The sequence below is a fragment of the Octopus sinensis genome, linkage group LG8 (genome assembly GCF_006345805.1).
Source record: "Octopus sinensis linkage group LG8, ASM634580v1, whole genome shotgun sequence".
Classification (NCBI taxonomy): Eukaryota; Metazoa; Mollusca; class Cephalopoda; order Octopoda; family Octopodidae; genus Octopus; species Octopus sinensis.
The window spans coordinates 97,423,920-97,433,919 of NC_043004.1; positions in this window are offsets into that span (position 1 = coordinate 97,423,920).

Below are 10,000 nucleotides of genomic sequence, written 5' to 3' on the forward strand. Positions count from 1 at the left end.
ACTAGATGTAAATGAAAGACCTAGGGGGTCTGTACAAACCATGAACAGAGAAACTGTTTGCAAGTTGAGAATTACATATGCATTCAGTAAGTATACAGGAAAGTGTTTCTCAAGGTATCGTTCACCACCCTTACCATCTATTATAGTTCTTCAGGCCATATCAAAAGAATCTAAGACTGGTTATTCATGAGAATTGTTCTATGCCAATGAACTAGTTCTCAAAACTAAAGCTGTTGAATTAAAAACTTATTCTAAGCTAGGCATGGAGTCAAACACTTTTCAAGACTAAAGTTTTAGTTGGTAGTAAAGAAGATAGAACTCCATTGGAAATGAAAGCATTCTTAAAGAAAAAAAATGAACAGGTAGGAAATCTGCACTGAACATCAAATGTAAGTTATAATTGCAAAAGAAGTGAAGTGGGATCACAGGTAGGCTGACAGAGAAGATAGACTGTAGAGAGTAGAGGACTAGTTAGAAGTAAGAGTGCTTGTGAACAAATTCTTTCAAAAGTGTCGAAGGTTCCTTTGGTGTTATTGATATCTTCTCTTTTTTAGGTAACCTGATTAGAAGTGCAGTAAAGTATTATACAAGCATTATAGTTAAAGTAAGAATGTAGTTGAGAAAATTAGGGAACTGTTACCTCTCCTGGTAAGTAGGAATGAAGGGTAGATTTTTATGGTGTTTGTGTAGGCAGTGTGATGTTGAATGTTTGAGAAGCAAAGGCAATGAATGCAGAGGTTACATGAAGAGATAAATCTTTTCTACTGGATATGGGATAAACCATTTCTACTGGATGTCTAATGTGTGCATGAACTATGAAACACAACTATGCTGAGAGACAATCTGAGTATAAGTGGTTTCAGAATGAGTGTGAAATAGAGAAGCTCTGAGCTTGTACAGATATGAATCATATAAATTATGACAACAGGGTAAACAAAGGCCTAGTTCTTAAATCACACTTTATTATTGTTAAATAAAGGTGGATGCACTGGACATAAGTCCCTAATATACAGAAAATGACATATGGTTATAGTTACAATGCTCTTGATCTTAAATTGGCTCAATGCATGCTAACCAGCGCAAAAAAGAAAACATTTGGAATATCTGATGTTTGGGAGTAGATTTGACAATTCACTCATTGTACTCGTCATAAGAGAGGCCTCGTTACTTTTAGTTCGCTAAACCTAAGATAAACAATTATTTTATGTGACCTCAGATTTTCAAAATCATGTCAGATTTGTTGAGGAACAATTTTTACTGTTATACTACTAAGGTTTAGTGAATCATACATATGTCCTTGGGCTACCAATAATTGTGAGTTGGTATAGGATCCAGTGCTATCATAAGATCATAAGCTATAGCCTTATGGGAAATTAAAAGGATTGATGATGATATGTGCATACAGTGCAAGGCAGTGAACTGACAGAATTGTTAGCATGCCAGGCAAAATGCTTAGCAGCATTTCATCCATCTTTTTATTCTGAGTTCAAATTCCACTAAGTATGACTTTGCCTTTTATCCTTTTGAGGTCAATGAAATACGTCGGTGTAATCAGTTAAGTACCTCTCCCCAAATTGCTGACCTTGTGCCAAAATCTGAAACCATTGTGTATATATAGTGTGCTTAGTCTTGCAACGTACAAAGTAACCTCGCTAGTGCCATGATGAAAGTTCTTAGCATACAAAGTAAAGTGGTTGGCATTAGGAAACATGTCCAACCATAGAAAGTATACCAAAACTAAAATACTGGAGCAAAACATGGTGCTTTAATCCAGCAAATGCGATCAAGATGTCCAATCAAAGCCAGACTGGAAAGTGGATATAAAATTTATGATGACTTTGTTTTTCTTTTTATTTCCTACAAATCAACAAAAAATAAATATAATTCTTCTGTGTAAGCAATCTCAATTTTTAAACTGAACTTCTATCCTATCAATTAACTGCAGTTATTGTATTTGAAGATTTTTTGATTAACATTATCATCAACATCATTTTCATCATCATTTAACGTCTGCTTTCCATGGTAGCATGGGTTGGGCTGTTTGGCTTAAAACTGGTTTGCTGGTAAGCTATGCTAGGTTCCAATCTGGTTTAGCATGGTTTCTACGGCTGGATGCCCTTCCTAATGCCAATCACTCCAAGAGTGTAGTGGCTGCTTTTTACATACCACTGTCATGGATACAATTGATGTGACACCAACATTGACCACATGTTCAAATGGTGCTTTTTACATACCAGTCAACCAGCACTGGCATCAGCCATCACTACAATTTCCCATGACTTGACAGGTTTTCGCAAGCACAGCATATTGCCAACATTTGAGGGATGATTATTATGCTCCAGTTATTCTTACACTCTTAGAAAACTACTATTTCTAAATCTCACAACGTGAGATATTCAGCAACAGTACATTGTATAAAGATTGTTTGCCAACATAACATGGCAGTCCTGATTTAGGACTAATGTTGCTGTAATTTAGCCCCAAGAGACATCGCGTATCGCAATATCTGTGTATCGCTGCCAAATTCCCATCTAAAATATATAGTTTTCAAAATGACAACTAATCACTTTAAAAACTATATATCTTGAATGGGAATTTGGTAGCACCATCTCAAGTCGAACAATTATTCTGTGCTGATGAAGAGAAATAACCCAGAAATTGCAATACACAGTTCGTGTCGTATAGCCAGATGGAAACGATGACTCCTGGGGCTAAATTACAGCAACATTAGTCCTAAACCAGGACTGCCATGTTATGTTGGCAGACAATCATCCTTACACTCTGTCGTCCATGCACGCTGGCATTACACATCCAGCAAAGTATACTAGCTTCATTTTTTACACATGTCCTTAGCAGTCACAGCCTATGTTTCCCTGCCATGTAACATGGCTGTTCACACACAGGCATCATACAGTCTGTCTTTCATGCTGAGAGAGAGGCCGTTTGTTGCCAGCAGAGGTAGGAGCTCTCTGAACTTTGCCCAACCTATTCTTATTCTAGCAGCTACACATGGCTATATTTTGTTGTATTAAAATTGTTTTTAAGTGTTTAGATTTTTATTATTCGTGCATTTTTATAGGCATTTAGTATGTCTAAGTACAATTTAAATGGTATTTAGTTCTGATGGTGATTTAAGTATATGTTCTGATATACTTATTGTATTAATTCTGTGTATTGTAGTGAAAATGGTGTATGTTTCTTTTTGATGAGATACAAAAAAAAAGAGGTCTAATGGTAGAATAATGACTATAGAGCATATTGTTGAGAATACTGCTTGAAATAGGACAAAATTCAGGCATAAAATATAATATTTAAATCACAAAGACATGGCTTGGGTGAAGTTTTGTTTGAAAATAACTAAATTCATTTAAGAATGTGTATATTTTTTTGTTTTATAATGTCAATTGAATAGTGTGTGTGTGTGTGTGTGTTTAAAATATTCAAACATTTTTAGGGGTTTAAAATGTCAAAATGTTTACAAGCAAATAATTAAAAGTAGCAAAGAGAGGATTAAATGAATTTTGTGTTTTAAACATTTAAATGTAATTCTGTTGAAGGAATGCCAAAGGAGAAGTTAAAGGCTAGCAAAAGACAATGAAAAAAAAAAAAGAAGACAACTTACTCATGGCCACTGGAGGGAAAAGAGAGAGAATAAATAATAAAAGGAAAGCTAGATAATTAAGTAAAATTAAAACTCAAAAGACTGTTGGGTTCTCATTGGCTAAATACAAGACTTAATGTTTTGGTTCAGATTTAACAATTCATGATCTATGATAAAACCACAAAACCAAACTGGCTGCAGACGACTGGATGAGTCGCTACAGCTTCATTTCTCAAAATTTGCAGGAAATATTAGTTAATCTAAATGAAATATGTCAGTAAGGTACAACATCTTGAACAGAGTAATTATGGCTAACCTTCATACAAAGCAATGTCATTGAAACACGGTAACAAAGGAACATTGATATTAATAATAATAATAATAAAACATTGTGTACAGTGCTCAGGTGCACTACAACTCATCTAAAGTGTATGTATAGTACATAGGGTAATGTACAAGCATCAGGAAAAGAACAATGCATGAGTCATGACATACACATATGTGTATGAGTATGGAAGGGGGACAATCAGGTGTAGTTTCGGCGGATTTCAAAGAGCATGATCGCCTTAAAGGATGCAGTGTCATGGCAGTCAACAAGTCAACCAAGTCAACCAAGTCAAGTCAACAAGTCAACCAAGTCAACCAAGTCAACAGTCAATATTTGATCTATAGGAAATAACAGCCAAACCTCCCTCAAATCATGTTCTGTCATCTTTACATAAAGAAGGCCATACTGGATAATACAGTAACCTGATAAACAAAGAGGAACAATTTGTTTTTTGTTGCTTGTTCCTTCTCGAGCCATGTCAAGCTCATAAGGCCAGTTTCTTGGTTTCCTTGGCATATAGGTTCCCCACCTGGATGAGATGCCGGTCCATCGCAAGGTGGACAGCAAGATGCAGGAAGAAAGAGTGAGAGAAACTTGTGGCGAAAGAGTCAGCAGAAGCTCACCATTACCTTCTGCCAGAGCCGCGTGGAGCTTAGGTGTTTCACTCATAACTCATAAACAGACACATCGCCCGGTCTGAGATTCGAACCCACGATCCCTTAACCACGAGTCCGCTGCTCTAACCACTAGGTCATGTGCCTCCACAAAGAGGAACAATGGTCAAGGCTAAAACAGTTTTGATCATATGTCTGCTCCATCAGAGTTGCCTGAAGCTAAACAACAACATATGAAGTGATAAAGAATCCTGTTTAAGGTCATTCCTTTTGCTGGAAATAGCAACCAAATTTCTGTAAACTCACACCATACACTTTTTAAGTAAAAAGGGATACATTGAAAAAAATGCTTTACTTTAAGAGGTAAATAGACAAGACCACTGTAAGCAGTGGAAAAATTATCGAATTCTTCTGTGTGTGTGCTTTTATTTCTGTATGAGTTAATAAGAGAAGGAAAGCTAGCACTTGTAAATTTTTTATCATGGCCTCCAAGGCTGGTGGCTCAAAGGAAGGACATTATTCTCAGCCTGAAGGTATGGCCCACATAATTGCAAACAGAATAGACACTTTTAAAGACGCTCAACAATCATGTTATGTTGCTAAACAAAATAATAGATTAAACCTTTGAAGAAAGAACATGAACAAACATTCTGATAGGCTTCCTTTAGGTTTCCATTTACAAAATTTTTGTTGATAAGGCTTCAATCAACCCAGGATTAGAGTAGAATACGCCTACTCAAAGGGCTGCAAAACAGGATTGAACCTGAAACAACATAGTTGTAAGGTAGGCATCTTAATTACATGCCAATTATCTATGCTAATCTCATATATTTTTATGACCTTAGCACCCTAAAAGACATGGAATATGGAATTTTCTCTGATCAATATGCTTGCACTTCACTTTGTAAGAATGCACAGTCAAAAGCTTGACCTAAGAACTTGAATGGTCCTCCTGACATTCTTTCACAGAGTTTCCTTCTACAAAATTTCACTCATAAGTCTTTGGTCATCTAAAGTGCTGTGCAGTGGAATTGAACCAAAGACCACGTTGCTGTAAAGCAAAGATAATAACCACAGACCAACTATCCTTGCTAATCACATATTCTTTTATAGCTTAGCATCTTATGCGGTTACAAAATTATTCTGTAGCTTTCTGGGGTCTGCACACTGTGATATTTCTTTGTGCACAATCAGAAGAGATTGTGCTGAGTGGGCAATCAAAACAGTGAGTGACAAGAGTTTGATCTTTGCATTGATTTTATTATACCATCCAACTATAAGCCATATATCCACCCTGCTTGTAAGTTTGTCAGACAAAATAGCCCTTCAACACATGTAGCTGTAGTGAAGTAGAACATGGTATAACCCTGTAAGTGAAACACTCAGAAATTCCATCATGCATGAAGCTATATAGTGCCAAAGTTGAAACTGACAATCAAGGGATTCAGTGAACCAAAAGATTTTGCATTGCTTTCCTATTGATATGGAACAAATTTTACCAAATATTTCAGCAGGCTTTGGTGTGTGTGTATATATATATATACTGTTGTAAAGATGTGTGAGTATGCTTATTTATGTCCATAGCTTTCTGTGTATGTGTGTCTATCTATATATGATTGTATATAACCAGGTCTGTTTCTCTCTTTGTGTGACACTGTGTGTGTATGTGGTGATGGTTGGTGGTGTATTTATGTGTGTGAGTGCATATATAGAGATATGCATACATACATATATATATGTGTGTGTGTGTGTGTGTGTGTGTGTGTATATATATATATATATATATATATGTGCATGTATATGTATATGTGTATGCACAAGCTTGTATGTATATTTATGTATAATATATGTATTCACAAACACACAGTATACATACATGGATACATACATACATACATGCATACATGCATACATACATACATACATACATAAATACATACATACATACACACATACACATGTGTGTATGTGTGCATGTATGGGTGTTTGTGTTTGCGAATGAATCAGAGTTGTACTTTCAGCATTTAGCAGATTGTGTGTTGCTTTAATATTCTCACTCCTGTCGTAAATTTATATGATGGCCAAGGAAGGTTTCCAGGGTCAAATAGCTTTGCTCTGTTTTGATGAAACATCTAGTGATATTTTCTGTAGGTGCTAAGAACCCTGTCAGATATTAGCTGTCCATGAATGACAAAGGATTTCTGCAGATATCTTTCCAGAATGCAATAAGAGAAAATTGAATTTCAGGTTTTGAAATTTGATGGTAAATGATTGCTCAATGTGCTGTAGATGTGAAGAATCTCTATCAAATCCACACAACATCACTAGATTGATTTCAGCAAGGTTGTGGGGTGAAAATATGAATATAGCTGGAAGCTTGTGTCTATGAGGAATGATTAAGTTAATATATATGCGTGTATATGTGCGTGTGTGCTTGCTTCTCTGTGTTTGTATTTGTGTATGAGGATGACTTTTGTTTGCAGTTTGCTTTTAATTTCATTTTGGTTTACTTTAAAGCTATAGTGTGTGGTGAGGTTAAGCTTCAAGCACATTAAAGCTATATAACTTGCCACTGATTACCAGCTGATGCCCATCCACATCACTTCGACAGTTTAGTAGTGTTTGGATTTGAAAACTGTCACTATATTATTTCGTAGATATAACTACGTTTCCATCAATACTGCTGCTGCTGTTGTTGCTTCTGATGTCACTGTAGCTGTTGTTGTTGTTGTTGTGTTGGTTGTGGTTGTAATGGAAGCAATGGATGATGGTATCATTGTTATTGCTGTTGTTGCTACCAGTATTATTGCGTACTGTTGGTGATATTTTTGACATTGATATTACCATCACCTGAACTAGACACCTTAGTGTGTGGTATATTATATACTATACCTTACAGGATATATGTGTGAGAGTACACACACACACTGACAGACAGACACAAACACACACAAACACACATATTTATATACATATATATATTTGTGTATGCATAGATATATGTATGTGCGTTTATATATATATAGTGGCTGTGTTTATATATATATATATATAGTGGCTGTGTGGTAAGTAGCTTGCTAACCAACCACATGGTTCCGGGTTCAGTCCCACTGCGTTGCATTTTGGGCAAGTGTCTTCTGCTATAGCCCCGGGCCGACCAATGCCTTGTGAGTGGATTTGGTAGACGGAAACTGAAAGAAGCCTGTCGTATATATGTATATATACATATATGTGTATGTGTGTGTGTTTGTGTTTGTCCCCCTAGCATTGCCTGACAACCGATGCTGGTGTGTTTATGTCCACGATACTTAGCGGTTCAAACACAGGGACAAACACAGACACACAAACATACACACACACATATATATATACATATATACGACGGGCTTCTTTCAGTTTCCGCCTACCAAATCCACTCACAAGGCTTTGGTCAGCCCGTGGCTATAGTGGAAGACACTTGCCCAAGGTGCCACGCAGTGGGACTGAACCCGGAACCATGTGGTTGGTAAGCAAGCTACTTACCACACAGCCACTCCTGCGCCTATATATATGTATATGTATATATATATATATATATATATATATATATAGTGAAATCATAGTGGTTAAAGTGTTGGACTCACAATGATAAGGCAGTGTGTTTGAATCATGGTGTAGCTGACACATTAAGTCCTTTTGTATGGTACCTTGATTCATGCATGTGCCTGTGAGCATGTGAATATGTGCACCTGTGAATGTACCTGCATGTGTGTGTATGTGTGCATGTGCACATGTGCATGTGTGAGTGTGAAAATTATAATGGAATTCATTTCGATATCTGGCCTTGTTCCGATTCAGACTATGCCAAACAATTTTTGAAATAGAGAAATTTCTGAAATAGAGAAATTCATTACTAAGAGTATTTCACTAGAGCAAAACAACTTTGATTGTACCACCCGAAATTTCTCTCTGCAATGAATAAGATAAAACAATAACTAAAACAAGATTAAATTTTATTAATTAATTCATCAAATATTAATAAGAATGAAAGTATTTTGACTGTCTCTCATCATTTTCTTTTTTATGGAATCAGCAATGTTTTTTCAAATTTCCTCCTATGGATTCACATTTGTTGAAATGGAAGTCTTCCAAACATGATCAAATATACTTTTTTCTAATCTATGTATCAACTCATAAAAAGACAATACCAATTAAAATTATTAAGTGAAAAATATGAATTAAAATTAATGAAACTTAATACAGTTTATGATGAAATGATCTGTTAACACAATATAATATAGTTCAAAATAATAAATACTATTTATAAAATAATAATAATAATAATAATAATAATAATAATAATAATAATAATAATAATAATAATAATGAAATTATTGTATAGAGTGCTCAGGTGCACCACAACTTGTCAAAAGTGCATATAAAGCATATGCAGTAATGTACAAATGTCTGGAAAGTGAACAGTGTATGAGTAAGATACATGCTTGTATGTGTATGGAGGGGAGAAAATTAGGTGTAGTGTTGGCGAATCTCAGGAAGCATGGAAGTTTTGAAGGATGCACTGCTCCGACAACTAACAACTGATGCTGGCAGTTTGTTCATGCTTCGGCAACTCTCAGTGTGAAAAAATGTTTCTGAAAGTCATGGGAGCCGTGCTGCTTTCTGACTTTGTAAACATGTCCATGGGTGTTAGACAGGTGGAGTTTGAAAAGGTGCTCAGAGTTATTATAGTAAGATGGTTAATGATTTATGGGTGTCTGCCAAGTCAGCTGCCAGATGTCAGAGTTTCAATGTATCCATGCCCAGGGAAGTAAGGCGTTCATAGTATGGCAAATGCTTGATGGAGGGTATTCTCTTGGTTGCACGTCACTGAACGGTTTCCAGACAATTAATATCCTGGGCAAGATAGGGGTTCCAGACAAGTGATGCAAGATGTTAATGGATAAATCTGTGCCCAAATGCATTAAATGCGTAGAACATTACAGTTTGAAAGAAAGAGCAAAGCATGCCACAAAGACATTGCTCCTGTTCTTGATCTAAAAGACTACTTCAGAATCATTAATGGAGAAGTGCTTAGAATGTGGAATTATGTTAGACAGACTGATTGCATCTGCTTGAAGATGATTCTTCGTATGTATATATATATATATATATATATATATATAGTTAATCCAAACATGAAAACACAACAATGTGAGGACGTGGAACAAGTATAGTATTGTTGGCCACTCAGGAAAGAAGGAAAGAAGGAGGGTTTAACGTTTTGAGCAGAACTCTTCGTCGGAAACATAGGAAAAGGAAAGATCCAAAGATGGGAAGACGGAGGAAAAAAATCGCCAACGGTAAACACACAGTCACATTTTGAATGTGTATATATATATATATATATATATACACACACACATATATATATATATACATATATACAAACACATATATATACACACACACACACATATA